The sequence below is a fragment of the Triticum urartu genome, chromosome 5A (assembly GCF_056163025.1).
Source record: "Triticum urartu cultivar PI428250 chromosome 5A, HENAU_Tu73, whole genome shotgun sequence".
NCBI classification, from domain to species: Eukaryota; Viridiplantae; Streptophyta; class Magnoliopsida; order Poales; family Poaceae; genus Triticum; species Triticum urartu.
The window spans coordinates 491,383,418-491,399,952 of NC_141877.1; positions in this window are offsets into that span (position 1 = coordinate 491,383,418).

Sequence of the window (16,535 nt, forward strand, 5' to 3'; positions counted from 1 at the left end):
GATGGGGTGTGCCGGGTGCTAACTGTTGTTAGGGGTTGATTAGCTGGATGCAACACCGTTGCAAAATTTTGCAAACAGTGTATGTCTCCGAAATATTACGTTGGAGACATATCAGCATCCCCAAGCTTAATTCCGGCACGCAGATTAGATTGGTGTAAATATTATTCTCTCTATGGCAATATGTGGAAACTTATTTTGCAGAGCCGGACACTATCTTCGTGTTCAAAATCTTTTATGAAGTATTTGGAGGAGGAACCCGCCTCGCGATGCCGAAGACAATCTGCGTGCCGGACTCGTCGTCATTGAAGCCTGGTTCAGGGGCTACTGAGGGAGTCCTGGATTAGGGGGTGTTCGGATAGCCGGACTATACCTTCAGCCGGACTCCTGGACTATGAAGATACAAGATTGAAGTCTCCGTCATGTGTCCGGAAGGGACTTTCCTTAGCGTGGAAGGCAAGCTTGGCGATACGGATATGGAGATCTCCTACCATTGTAACCGACTTTGTGTAACCCTAACCCTCTCCGGTGTCTATATAAACCAGAGGGTTTTAGTCCGTAGGACAACGTACACATCAACAATCATACCATAGGCTAGCTTCTAGGGTTTAGCCTCCTCGATCTCGTGGTAAATCTACTCTTGTACTACCCATATCATCAATATTAATCAAGCAGGACGTAGGGTTTTACCTCCATCGAGAGGGCCCGAACCTGGGTAAAACTTCGTGTCCCTTGCCTCCTGTTACCATCCGGCCTAGACGCACAGTTCGGGACCCCCTACCCGAGATCCGCCGGTTTTGACACCGACAACTGGGCTCTAGGTTAATAGGTTAGTCCCAAAAACCATATAAAATAGCATATAAATGCATATAAAACATCCAAGGTTGATAATATAATAGCATGAATACTTCATAAATTATAGATACGTTGGAGACATATCAGCATCCCCAAGCTTAATTCCTGCTCGTCCTCGAGTAGGTAAATGATAAAAGAAATAATTTATGATGTGTGAATGCTAGCAAGTGCATAAGTTTCATCAATGATAGTTCCAATCACTTTTTCTAGCATCATTATATATCATAACAGTAGCTCATTTTCATAAAACTTTTCATGATCAAGTAACAAGCTATTCACATGTTAAAGTATAGATCATAAACTCTCTTGAAACTAACAAACTATATTCTCAGTCATCAAACAATTGCAATTCATCTTACTTTTAGGAAGGGTCTATGTCAGAGCTTTGATTTAGCAAACTCCACATACTCAACTATCATTTAGTCTTTCACAATTGCTGACACTCACATGATATTTATGGGTTCAAAGTTTTGATCGGACACAGAGAAAGATAGGGGCTTATAGTTTTGCCTCCCAACGTTTTACCTCAAGGGTAATGTCAACAACAATAGTTCATGAAAACTTACATCCAATTGGATATATATATATATATATCAGGATCTTTCCAACACAGTGTGCTTGCCAAAGGACAAAATGTAAAAAGGAAAGGTGAAGATCACCATGACTCTTACATAATGGTAGAAGATAAAAGTAAAAGATAGGCCCTTCGCAGAGGGAAGTAGAGGTTGTCATGCGCTTTTATGGTTGGATGCACAAAATCTTAATGCAAAAGAACGTCAATTTATATTGCCACTTGTGATATGGACCTTTATTATGCAGTCCGTCGCTTTTATTTCTTCCACATCACACGATCGTATAAAGCTTATTTTATCCACATTAATAGATCATACATATTTAGAAGGCAATTCTTAGTGCATGCACCGATGAAAACTTACTTGAAGGATCTTACTCAATCCATAGGTAGGTATGGTGGACTCTCATGGCAAAACTAGTCTAAGGAATTTTTGGAAGCACAAGTAGTATCTCTACTTGGTGCAAAGAATTTGGCTAGCATGAGGGGGAAAAGCAAGCTCAACATGTTGGATAATCCAAGACAATATACTTTATTTCGGATATAAGAAAACATAACCCATTACGTTGTCTTCCTTGTCCGACATCAACCTTTTAGCATGTCATATTTTAATGAGTGCTCAAAATTACAAGAGATGTCCAAGATAGTATATTTATATATGAAATCTCTCTTCCTTCAATATTCTTTCATGAATTGTTCAAGTGACCAATTCTACGTTTGCTAACTTTCAATAAGTTTACTACCTATACTTATTCTATGTGAAGTCATTACTCCCCATGGTATAAGCATATGAAACATATATAAATTCAGATTTATGATGTTCAATTATTCAACCATTTACTCATAGGATATACGTGAAGCACACAAGTAAATGACAAACTACTCCAAAAGATAATAGTGAAGGACACCGAGTAGTCAAATAATTAACTAGCCATGGGAGGATTCTTTTTCATTTAATAATTCAGATCCAATGGTTTTATTCAAACAGCAAGTAAAATTGAAAATACGCTCCAAGCAAAACACATATCATGTGACGAATAAAAATATAGCTCCGAGTAAGGTATACCGATAGTTTTGAAAACGAAAGAGGGGATGCCTTCCGGGGCATCCCCAAGCTTAGGCGCTTGAGTCTTCCTTAAATATTACCTTGGGGTGCCTCGGGCATCCCCAAGCTTAGGGTATTTCGACTCCTTATTCTCCTCATATCGATATTTCACCCAAAGCGTGAAAACTTCAATCACACAAAACTTAACGGAACTTCGTGAGATAGGTTAGTATGATAAAGAGTAAACCATTCACTTTGGTACTGTCAAAGACAAGGTTCATAATTGTTCTCACACAATGACTACTGTACCATATCATTTCTACAATTTATGTTGAGAAATATATGTCATAGGAACTAGAAAACAAGCAAACTATGCAATGAGAACAGAATCTGTCAGAGACAGAACAGTCTGTAATGATCTGAACACTAACCATACTTCTGCTACTCAAAAAATTATGAAATAAATTGGTGCATGTGAGGAATTTGTATATTAATCTTCTGCAAAAAGAATCAGCACCAAAGCACTCTTCTGTAAAAAATGGCAGCTAATCTCGTGAGCGCAAAGTTTCTGTTTTTTACAGCAAGATCACATTAACTTTCACCCAAGTCTTCCCAAAGGTCTTACTTGGCACTTTATTGAAACAAAAGCTATAAAACATGATTACTAAAGTATCTTAACCATGATAACACACAGAAAACAGTAAGGGTAAATATTGGGTTGTCTCCCAACAAGCACTTTTCTTAATCCAATGGGTGCATGCTCCTGGATTTAGGGGTTTGGTAGGGCTGTCTACAAGTAGGGGAAAGCACAAGATCGTTGGAGCAAATTTAAATAGGGTTGTAGTAGAAATCACAAGGCTGGACCAGAATGGAAAAGAGGTTGATTCACTCAAAAGTTTCAAAGAACAGCACTATGTTTTTGCATAAAGTTGAATCATATGCTACTACCAATATCCCATAATTTTGGTGGAGGCTAGAAAGAATTATTTAAATGGGTTGTGGTGCAAAATGCACTCTGGACCAGAGAAGAAAAATTGAGTGTAGAGCTCAAAATATTTCATGAATAATAGATATTTTTGTATAAAAGTGATTTAAAAACATCATATGACATCTCCAAATTTTTGTTGGAATTTTAGGTGAATTTATCAAATGGTTGTAGTTCAAATGTGGCCATATAACCTTGAAAAACCATTTTTTTCAAGAAAATAAAGATCCAGCAATTTAATTATGTAATTAGTTATACTGATAAAAGGGAAGTTTTTCTTGAGAGGTTAAACAAGTCCAATAACATATTTGAAAGGTTTTCACTTTGGGGAAAGACTCCATAATAACAAGGGAGAAAATGGTTCAAAAAACAAAAGGGTGCCTAGAAAATAAAAGTTTTAATTCCTGGCTAAAAAATTTAATTTAATAAAACAAGGCCAAAATTTTGGGGTGTCACAACACTACCCCCTTAAGAAAAATCTCGTCCTCGAGATTTGTTCAAAGCTGTTTTAAGAAAAACTATAAGCAGTAAAAATGTAGCTACAATGAGAGGGCAATAAGTGGTGAAAAACCACAGTGTGAATACTGGTGCTGCGTGGAAAAGTCTACGGTTCGGGACAAAAACGTGAGATTTCTACGCCGGATATACTTCTAAATTTAAATATACGCTGGTCGTACCTGAGAGCACAGTGCTCTCTCTGGCCGACAGGTGGACCCGGGGCCCACTGTCAGCCTCTTCTTCTCCCTCTGGTTCTCTCTTCTTCCTCTCTCCCGCGCGCTTTCTCCACCGGCGACGCCTAGCGCGTAGGGCATCTAGGCCGTACCGTGGTAGTGCGCGGCGTGCTAGCTGCCGGTGCAGCGTGCACTCACCTCGCGGGCCAGCGCGCTGCCGGCACTGCTCGCGGATTCGACTCCGAACACCGGCGATCGGCGACGAGCGGCGTTGGTGGCCTTCGCCCACCGTACACCGAGCTCGAGCTATAAAACGGCCGGGGTGCCCCTCTCTTCTTCCTCACACCTGGCCTCACTTCTCCTCCTCCTCCTCCTTCCTCCATTACTGCTTACAAAAGCTCGGGTTAGGCTCTAATGGCGGAGGCGATGCCGGACTGGTTTGCGATCCTGATATGCGGAGGGCTGGCAACACTGCTGGGGCTCTCCGTGCTCCTGTGCGCGATGATCCTCGACGAGCGTCGCGATGCTGCTGCTCGGGTGTTGGCTCTCCGCGATGGTGGTGATCACGAGGAGTAGATGGGGTGTGCCGGGTGCTAACTATTGTTAGGGGGTGATTAGCTGGATGCAACACCGTTGCAAAATTTTGCAAACAGTGTATGTGTCCGAAAGATTACGGTTGTGAGTCTGCTGCCATGGTGTTGCGAGAGATTAATTAATCCATGCCGTGAGAAGGTGCAGACGTAGCAACTCAGGGAAAAGAAATCTCACTCCAGGATTTTGCGAGAGAAAAACAGTTAATTTTAAAAGAGCATAAACCACAACAAAAACTACACACATTAGTAGAAGCCAAATAATTGACTCGTCGTACAAACTCAGGGTATCACGCATAAGTCACACACATAAATAAATGTTGCAAATAATGAACACTGCAGCGACGTCTAAAATGGAAACGGTAACTGGACAGGGTCCCTAGAAAACGTCTCTGGTACTGGGATACACTCCTCTTCTATCGGGGGAAGTGGATTGACCAATCGATGCACGTGTCTCTCCTGGTCGGGCCTTAGTGCTCTGCCGATGGCAATCTGAGGATTTAAATCTGCGAGGCTCTGGAGATAACCCATCACACGTTGGGTTAAACGCTCTTGAGCGATGACGTACTGGACAAGGTTGGCCAGGACTGGGTCTCTCTCCATTCGTCCACCGGGAAAGGATGTCACTCCTCCGGGTGCTGCACGGCTCGGGAAGTAATAATACCCTCGTTCGCTGGCATAGGGTACCGCGAATCAAAGGCGAGCAAGCGCTTCGTATGCAACAGCTTCTATGGCCATATGTGGGGTTGGCATAGATTTCCCCACGAAGGAGACCTCCGTTGGGTCTTGGTTTGAGTTTACGGGAGGGATGTGTACTGCTGCCCAATATCTCGAGGTGGAAGGGGTAATTCTTGATTTGAACAGCTCGTACTGGGGTGGCTGGGTAGCGCCCATGGTACTGCAGGTAAAATCCCGCAATATCTTGACAAAACTACCTGGGGCTGCATCTGGGTTCTCAGATAAATGCTAGGGCTCGGCATGGCAAGGAAATGGTTGTGAGGGTGGTGCACAAGGTGAGAGGTGCTTGGCAAGGTCACGCGGTGGCCTTTTTATAGCACCGGAGCTGGGTCATTTTTCCGTGGTGAATGGTAAAGAAAATTTTCAGCTCTGTTCCAAGGGTCAGGGTCAAGTCACAGATTCACACATTTCACTATAGTGATGTGTTACTGTGGGATTGACGGGGTGATTTTTGGTAACTGTGTCCGGGATAGAAATCTTATACTGCATACTGGCGTATCCAGGCAAGGCCACTATTAAAATAGAGGCACGACAACAGGCGGCATTTAAATACGAGGCCACACGATTACAAAGCGAGGGTACACTGGGACTCGATACAACTCGGGTGACCTAGTCTACCTCGTTTACATCCAAGCGGGCGTGCCTTGAGGCTCCTCCACGGGTCTCGTCGTCGGAATTAGCTGGAGTGGGTTGAGGGGCTGCAGGCTCGGGGTAGCGATGAGGACCATCTCGGGGATTGTTGGCCACAATCCCGTTGGAGTGTGCTCCCAATATGCGATGAAGCACTTCTGGGGTTATCGCAGCACGTTGGCCGATGGCTGGGGCAGGCCTCAGGGACTCGATCGGGTGTCCAAACAGCACGACTAGGTTGTCGGCGTTGGGCTCGTTCTCTTCTCTCGCCGGGGCTTGACGAACCAGCTCTCCACGAGCTGCGATTATATCAATAGTGATTTGATCGCACAGTTCCTCTAGTGCACTTACATAGCGCACTAGGTGCAACAATGCAGGATCCATCTCGTGATCTCCGTTGGCAACTCGGGGTGGTCTACCATACCCTTCACGTCTGGGGTAGTAGTGGAACGAGCGACAGTTAACTCTGGGCGACAAGTGCCGGAGATGAACTATAGCCTCTCGAGCTGCTAGTTGGATGGCTTGATGTTCAAAGGAAGTCGTCCTTCCGGTGAACCTGTAGGGGCGCTCGGGCTCTAGACCCCTACCGTAGATGTGTACAGTGGCCCAGAATTGACGGTTCTCACCGCTCATGGGTCCTTGGTACACAACATATTCTGGGGGCTCTTCTAACGCATATGCACGACGGGTGAGGTTTGCGAGTATGGTCACAAAGCCTCCAAGGTTGGTTGCTGTGGTCTCATTATCCACGACAGGGCCAGGCATTGTAGCTTGGTTTGGGGTAGAGGTTGTGCTGTGCTGTGTTGGGGCTAGCGTGCCCCTTTTTATAGGAAAAAGGGGACGGAGTCTTCCTTTGCACGCTTGCGAGAAAGGACTATTTAGGGGCCGGTCACTGGCGCATGAGTGACAGGTTAGGTTGATAGGTTGGGCACCGACTGCCAAAAAGGTGTTGGGTCACTGTGTGGCTATCTTGTACGAGAAGCTTGGCTGGGGTTTGGTTATGGTTTGGTGGGTTGGTTTGCCTAAGTTTATAGACCCGGCTAAGATAGGATTAGCCAATGGTCAGCCTGGCTCTGATACCAAGTCTGTCACGACCGGGTTTTCCGGGTATAAAATTTCCAAAAAAAGACCGTCGTGCTCATCAGCCCCAGGATTACTGTTAGCTGATGAGGCTCCAACTTGATACAGAAATTCCAAGCAAAATACAAAATACGTGGTACAAGACCATTCTGGCATGTGAGTACAACAATTGGGTTTCTAGTGGTTGATGGCGGAAGCGGTTTGTGAGACATCAGTGTCTATGGGACTCCATTTCCCACAGGAACAGCTGACCAGGTTAACTCCTATCTTCACGAGGCTGCTGTCACCGTTGCTTAGGTCTCGAGGCTGTCATCGCCACGCTCCTCTCCAAGCAGATATCTGGCCAAGACAATAGCCAGGGACAAGCCAGTGAGTACTTTGAATGTACTCGCAAACATTAAGAACACAGGTATAATATAATTGATAATCATGCATTAAAAAAATTCCATGATCACATCGTCAGTCATAAATAAAACATCTTTTATGCATGCAAGCAGGTTATTTTCGTGCAACATGAATAAACAGTAATAGAGTGGGAATAAAATGCCGCAGTCGGGCGTCTGAGCGACACCACATAAAGGGCTTTAAAAGAAATGCCACAGTCGGGCGTCTGGGCGACACCACATAAAGGGCTTTAAAAGAAATGCCACAGTCGAGCGTCTGAGCGACACCACATAAAGGGCTTTAAAAGAAATGCCATAGTCGGGCGTCTGAGCGACACCACATAAAGGGCTTTAAAAGAAATGCCACAGTCGGGTGTCTGAGCGACACCACATAAAGGGCTTTTAAAAGAAATGCCACAGTCGGGCGTCTGAGCGACGCCACATAAAGGGCTTATAAAGTAAATAATCACAATGAATATCCAGGAGGTAGAACCGTCCCAGGGATACTTGATAATATAAATAATGCAACGGGTTAGTCCATCACAAAATAATAATCATGGTCCTCACAAGTAACCAGTCGGTATCCAAGTTTGGTTTAACAATATCTCCTCCGAAGACCGACACTAAGACCAACACTTGATCCATCCCAGATTGTAATCCTTAACCATGGACACGGCTATTCGAATAGGTTTAAATCTCTGCAGAGGGTGTACTCTTTACCCACGAGTAACAGATTCCTTTAGTCCATCGGGACTAATTCCGTCTACGGCCTTTTAGTTGAAAACACGCCTAACTTGCACACACCAGCTTAACTCATCGGTGTCTGGAATCACCCACGACACTTGTTAAGCAAAACTCTAAGTGGGGAGGCTACAACCTCGCGTAGCATGGGATCAAATTTATATCGCGCGCTCTAAGGGGTGGCCTCCCCTCTCGGTCCCAACCGGAAACACCCATGCCCCCGGACCAGGTGGCCAGCCTACCGGCTACAACCGATATCTTCCACCATGGCCTCTCTGTACGGTGTGTGCTTGAAAGGGGTTGACGACTTACTGAACCATACCCTACCTGCGGCTGGGACAAGTGGTAGTACATAGCAAGTATGGGGGTTACTGGAACAAGACCCGGTCTATGGTCAACTCAGGAGGTTTATAAATTCCCTGCATGACATGTATAACAAATATAATTCAACCAACATAATCACCACTCAATATACCTTACCATGCCATACCGGACATAATCGTCCCGACGGGGACCGGCGACAAGCTCACTCCTACCCAAGGCAGAGGCTTTCCCGGATTCCTTTCCGGCATGCATGCAAGGCACATGAGGATGATTACCATCACAAGTATATTCATTTCCAACAGCAAGGAAATCCCAAATAATTGTTGCAAAATTGGACCAAATCATTTTTCTAAAATACTAGGCCATATTTAATGCACAATTGACCAAATGGTTGGGCGTAAAAAAATTTGATCCACCTCTCATGAAAAAGACAAATTTCCGCCGATTCAGGTGGAAGCGGGTCAAATTTGAACTATAGCTGCCTTGTAGTTTGCTCTTTATTTTTTCCAAAAATCATTTCTAGGTACATAAGTATCTATTTAATCATAGAAACACCAAAAAAAAAATCCATGATTCAACCACTAGTTAGGAACGGTCATTCACATCGTTTTGACCTCATTTTGAAACGGGCATAAAAAAATAAAAAAAAATAAAAAAATTGGGAAACCTTTGAATTGTGTCATTATATGTGGCCAAGTTCTTAGGAAAAATAACAAACTTGTAATACGACAATTATTTTAAAGAAGTGTTCTCAGAAACGAGCTATCATGTGTGGAAATCAATGGCTTTCAAGCCAAATGATCAATCTTGTGGCCACATCCATGGCATAGTTTGTTCAAATGATCTCATATTGTGCACAAGGGTGCATATTGGAATAGCAAAAAAAGTTGCCTACGGAAGTTTTTATTTTCTTTGGACGAAAAAACCATTTTCCATTTTTTAAGTGCCCAAAAGGAGGTTTTTTGTGAAGGACCTCCCAAATAATTGTTGCAAAATTGGACCAAATCATTTTTATAAAATACTAGGCCATATTAAATGCACAATTGACCAAATGGTTGGGTGTAAAAAGTTTTGATCCACCTCTGATGAAAAAGATAAATTTCCGCCGATTCAGTTGGAAACGGGTCAAATTTTAACTGTGGCTGCCTTGTAGTTTGCTCTTTATTTTTTCCAAAAATCATTTCAGGCACATAAGTATCTATTTAATCATAGAAACACCAAAAAAAATTCCAGGATTCAACCACTAGCTAAGAACGGTCAGTCCCGCCGTTTTGACCGCATTTTGAAACGGGCATAAAAAATTCAAAAAAATCAAAAAATTGAGAAACCTTCGCATTGTGTCATCATATGTGGCCAAGTTCCCAGCAAAAATAACAAACTTGTAATACGGCAATTATTTTAAAAAAGTGTTCTCAGAAACGAGCTATCACGTGTGGAGATCAATGGCTTTCAAGCCAAATGATCAATCTTATGGCCACGTTCATGGCATAGTTTCTTCAAATGATCTCATATTGCGCACAAGGGTTCATATTAGAATGGCAAACAATGTTGCCTAAGGAAGTTTTCTTTTTCTTTGGACGAAAAAACCATTTTCCATTTTCCGAGTGCCTGAAAGGAGGTTTTTTTGTGAAGTACCTACCAAATAATTGTTGCAAAATTGGACCAAATCATTTTTCTAAAATACTAGGCCATATTTAATGCACAATTGACCAAATGGTTGGGTGTAAAAAGTTTTGATCCACCTCTGATGAAAAAGACAAATTTCCGCCGATTTAGCTGGAAGCGGGTCAAATTTGAACTATAGCTGCCTCATAGTTTGCTCTTTATTTTTTCCAAAAATCATTTCTAGGTACATAAGTATCTATTTAATCATAGAAACACCAAAAAAATTCCAAGATTCAACCACTAGCTAAGAACGGTCATTCCCGCCGTTTTGACCGCATTTTGGAACGGGCATAAAAAATTAAAAAAAAATCAAAAAATTGGGAAACCATCGCATTGTGTCATTATATGTGGCCAAGTTCCTAGGAAAAATAACAAACTTGTAATACGGCAATTATTTTTAAAAAGTGTTCTAAAAAACGAGCTATCACGTGTGGAGATCAATGGCTTTCAAGCCAAATGATCAATCTTATGGCCGCATTCATGGCATAGTTTGTTCAAATGATCTCATATTGTGCACAAGGGTGCATTTTGGAATGGCTAACAATGTTGCCTAAGGAAGTTTTCATTTTTCTTTGGACGAAAAAACCATTTTTCATTTTTCTAGTGCCCAAAAGGAGGTTTTTTTGTGAAGGACCTCCCAAATAATTGTTGCAAAATTGGACCAAATCATTTTTATAAAATACTAGGCCATATTAAATGCACAGTTGATGAAATGGTTGGGTGTAAAAAGTTTTGATCCACCTCTGATGAAAAAGACAAATTTCCGCCGATTCAGTTGGAAACGGGTCAAATTTGAACTGTGGCTGCCTTGTAGTTTGCTCTTTATTTTTTCCAAAAATCATTTCAGGTACATAAGTATCTATTTAATCATGGAAACACCAAAAAATTCCAAGATTCAACCACTAGTTAGGAATGGTCATTCCCACTGTTTTGACCGCATTTTAAAACGGGCATAAAAAAATAAAAACAATCAAAAAATTGGGAAACCTTCGCATTGTGTCATTATATGTGGCCAAGTTCTTAGGAAAAATAACAAACTTGTAATACGGCAATTACTTTAAAAAAGTGTTCTCAGAAACGAGCTATCATGTGTGGAGATCAATGGCTTTCAAGCCAAATGATCAATCTTATGGCCACATCCATGGCATAGTTTGTTCAAATGACCTCATATTGTGCACAAGGGTGCATATTGGAATGGCAAACAATTTTGCCTAAGGAAGTTTTCATTTTCTTTGGACGAAAAAACCATTTTCCATTTTTCGAGTGCCCAAAAGGAGGTTTTTTTGTGAAGGAAATACCAAATAATTGTTGCAAAATTGGACCAAATAATTTTTCTAAAATACTAGGACATATTTAATGCACAATTGACCAAATGGTTGGGTGTAAAAAGTTTTGATCCACCTCTCATGAAAAAGACAAATTTCCGTTGATTCAGCTGGAAGCGGGTCAAATTTGAACTATAGCTGGCTTGTAGTTTGCTCTTTATTTTTTCCAAAAATCATTTCTAGGTACATAAGTATCTATTTAATCATAGAAACACCAAAAATTTCCAAGATTCAACCAATAGCTAAGAACGGTCATTCCCGCCGTTTTGACCGCATTTTGAAACGGGCATAAAAAATTCAAAAAAAAAATCAAAAAATTGGGAAACCTTCGCATTGTGTCATTATACGTTGCCAAGTTCCTAGGAAAAATAACAAACTTGTAATACGGCAATTATTTCAAAAAAGTGTTCTCAAAAACGAGCTATCACGTGTGGAGATCAATGGCTTTCAAGCCAAATGATCAATCTTATGGCCGCATTCATGGCATAGTTTGTTCAAATGATCTCATATTGTGCAGAAGGGTGCATATTGGAATGGCTAACAATGTTGCCTAAGGAAGTTTTCATTTTTCTTTGGGTGAAAAAACCATTTTTCATTTTTTGAGTGCCCAAAAGGAGGTTTTTTGTGAAGGACCTCCCAAATAATTGTTGCAAAATTGGACCAAAACAATTTTTTAAAATACTAGGACATATTTAATGCACAATTGACAAAATGGTTGGATGCAAAAAGTTTTGATCCACCTATCGTGAAAAAGACAAATTTCCACCGATTCAGCTGGAAGTGGGTCAAATTTGAACTGCAGCTGCCTCATAGTTTGCTATTTATCTTTTCTAAAAATCATTTCTAGTTACATAAGTACCTATTTAATCAGAGAAACACCTAAAAAAATTCAAGATTCAACCACTAGCTAGGAACGGTCATTCCCGCCGTGTTGACCGCATTTTGAAACGGGGATAAAAAATTCAAAAAAATCAAAAAATTGGGAAACCTTCGCATTGTGTCATTATATGTGGCCAAGTTCCCAGGAAAAATAACAAACTTGTAATACGACAATTATTTTAAAAAAGTGTTCTCAGAAACGAGCTATCACGTGTGGAGATCAATGGCTTTCAAGCCAAATGATCAATCTTGTGGCCACATCCATTGCATAGTTTGTACAAATGATCTCATATTGTGCACAAGGGTGCATACTGGAATGGCAAACAATGTTGCCTAAGGAGGTTTTCATTTTCTTTGGACGAAAAAACCATTTTCCATTTTTTGAGTGCCCAAAAGGAGGTTTTTTGTGAAGGACCTCCCAAATAATTGTTGCAAAATTGGACCAAATCATTTTTCTAAAATACTAGTCCATATTTAATGCACAATTGACCAAATGGTTGGGTGTAAAAAGTTTTGATCCACCTGTGATGAAAAAGACAAATTTCGGCCGATTCAGTTGGAAACGGGTCAAATTTGAACTGTGGCTGCCTTGTAGTTTGCTCTTTATTTTTTCCAAAAATCATTTCAGGCACATAAGTATCTATTTAATCATAGAAACACCAAAAAATTCCAAGATTCAACCACTAGTTAGGAACGGTCATTCCCACCGTTTTGACCGCATTCTGAAACGGGCATAAAGAAATAAAAAAATCAAAAAATTGGGGAACCTTCGCATTGTGTCATTATATGTGGCCAAGTTCTTAGGAAAAATAACAAACTTGTAATACAGCAATTATTTTAAAAAAAGTGTTCTCAGAAACGAGCTATCATGTGTGGAGATCAATGGCTTTCAAGCCAAATGATCAATCTTATGGCCACATCCATGGCATAGTTTGTTCAAATGACCTCATATTGTGCACAAGGGTGCATATTGGAATGGCAAACAATGTTGCCTAAGGAGGTTTTCATTTTCTTTGGACGAAAAAACCATTTTCCATTTTTTGAGTGCCCAAAAGGAGGTTTTTTGTGAAGGACCTCCCAAATAATTGTTGCAAAATTGGACCAAATCATTTTTCTAAAATACTAGGCCATATTTAATGCACAATTGACCAAATGGTTGGGTGTAAAAAGTTTTGATCCACCTCTGATGAAAAAGACAAAATTTCCGCCGATTTAGCTGGAAGCGGGTCAAATTTGAACTATAGCTGCCTTGTAGTTTGCTCTTTATTTTTTCCAAAAATCATTTGTAGGTACATAAGTATATATTTAATCATAGAAACACCAAAAAAATTCCAAGATTCAACCACTAGCTAAGAACGGTCATTCCCGTCGTTTTGACCGCATTTTGGAACGGGCATAAAAAATTAAAAAAAATCAAAAAATTGGGAAACCATCGCATTGTGTCATTATATGTGGCCAAGTTCCTAGGAAAAATAACAAACTTGTAATACGACAATTATTTTTAAAAAGTGTTCTAAAAAACGAGCTATCACGTGTGGAGATCAATGGCTTTCAAGCCAAATGATCAATCTTATGGCCGCATTCATGGCATAGTTTGTTCAAATGATCTCATATTGTGCACAAGGGTGCATTTTGGAATGGCTAACAATGTTGCCTAAGGAAGTTTTCATTTTTCTTTGGACGAAAAAACCATTTTTCATTTTTCTAGTGCCCAAAAGGAGGTTTTTTTGTGAAGGACCTCCCAAATAATTGTTGCAAAATTGGACCAAATCAAAATTTTAAAAAACTAGGACATATTTAATGCACAATTGACAAAATGGTTGGGTGCAAAAAGTTTTGATCCACCTCTCGTGAAAAAGACAAATTTCCACCGATTCAGCTTGAAGCGGGTCAAATTTGAACTGCAGCTGCCTCATAGTTTGCTATTTATTTTTTCCAAGAACCATTTCTAGTTACATAAGTACCTATTTAATCAGAGAAACACCAAAAAAATTCAAGATTCAACCACTAGCTAGGAACGGTCATTCCCGCCGTTTTGACCGCATTTTGAAACGGGCAAAAAAATTCAAAAAAATCAAAAAATTGGGAAACCTTCGCATCGTGTCATTATATGTGGCCAAGTTCCCAGGAAAAATAACAAACTTGTAATAAGGCAATTATTTTAAAAAAGTGTTCTCAGAAACAAGCTATCACGTGTGGAGATCAATGGCTTTCAAGCCAAATGATCAATCTTGTGGCCACATCCGTGGCATAGTTTGTTCAAATGATCTCATATTGTGCACAAGGGTGCATATTGGAATGGCAAACAATGTTGCCTAAGGAAGTTTTCATTTTCTTTGGACGAAAAAACCATTTTCCATTTTTTGAGTGCCAAAAAAGGAGGTTGTTTTGTGAAGGACCTCCCAAATAATTGTTGCAAAAGTGGACCAAATCATTTTTCTAAAATACTAGGCCATATTTAATGCACAATTGACCAAATGGTTGGGCGTAAAAAGTTTTGATCCACCTCTTGTGAAAAAGAAAAATTTCCACCGATTCAGTTGGAAGAGGGTCAAATTTGAACTATAGCTGCCATGTAGTTTGCTCTTTATTTTTTCCAAAAATCATTTCTAGGTACATAAGTATCTATTTAATCATAGAAACACCAAAAAAATCCATGATTCAACCACTAGTTAGGAACGGTCATTCCCACCGTTTTGACCGCATTTTGAAACGGGCATAAAAAAATAAAAAAAATAAAAAATTGGGAAAACCTTCGCATTGTGTCATTATATGTGGCAAAGTTCTTAGGAAAAATAACAAACTTGTAATACGACAATTATTTTAAAAAAGTGTTCTCAGAAACGAGCTATCATGTGTGGAGATCAATGGCTTTCAAGCCAAATGAACCTGGGCTCACATAGATAATTTTCCTGAGCTGCAATTTGGAGGAGGGTGATAATTTGGGCATATGAAGAAACTGTATAAATTTCATGTCATTTGGATATATAAAAAAGGTACTTCCTTCACAATGCTTCTAGGTGGACAAAAACTTTGGAAATTTGCCGAGGAAGATTTGCTAGGCAAGTGGAGCTGAATTTTGTCATGTGGTAATGATTTGGATAGGAAAGAGTGCCCAAAAATTCCTAGGGCAATCAAGAATATATAAATAGCACTTCCTTCATAAAGTGCTGTCGTGAATAGAATAGGAAAATGAATATTGTTGAATTAGTTTTGAACTAGGCAAGGAAGGATTTTTACATATTTGATGAAGATATGACCCAAAGAATTTATGAGATTTTTTTGGGAATTTTGGGAATGACAGAAATATAGGTTGCTTCACAACCTAGGGCAAAAACTGCCACATGGACATGACACATAGGCCAAACTGATGAGGTGGCGCCTAGTCATAGCAACCCACCACAATTTACAAGGTTATGACCATCTATATTGGTCATGATCAGCTAGAAATAAGGCAGCAGACCAGTGCTATTTGCTTTATGACCATTTCGTGTAAGGAAATTACGACCTTTCTGACCAAAATGGTCGTTATAGTTTAGGTTTTGGAGCCCCCCGAACAACTTTTGACCAATTGGTCTGAAATGGTCATAGATCTATGACCAATTCTTCCAGGGTCACTAACAGAAGGTCACAAGTTGACATATTTCTTGTAGTGTGCGCGTCCGTCAGCGTCATTCGGAACAGGTTGTCCACCAGGACCCTTTCCAAAGACCACCTTCAAATCCTTGACCATATCATGTACATCAGCACCAATACGGTGGCGAGGCTTCGTCCAGTGATCCGCCTCACCTTCGAAATGCTTTCCTTTCTTTCTTACGGGATGCCTGCTCGGAAGAAATCGATGATGTCCCAGGTACACATTCTTCTTACAATTAGCCAAATATATGCTGTCGGTATCGTCCAAACAGTGCTTGCATGCGCGGTATCCCTTGTTTGTCTGTCCTGAAAGGTTAATAAGAGCAGGCCAATCATTGATGGTCACGAACAGCAATGCCTTTAGGTCAAATTCTTCTCCCATGTGCTCATCCCACGCACGTACACCTGTTCCATTCCATA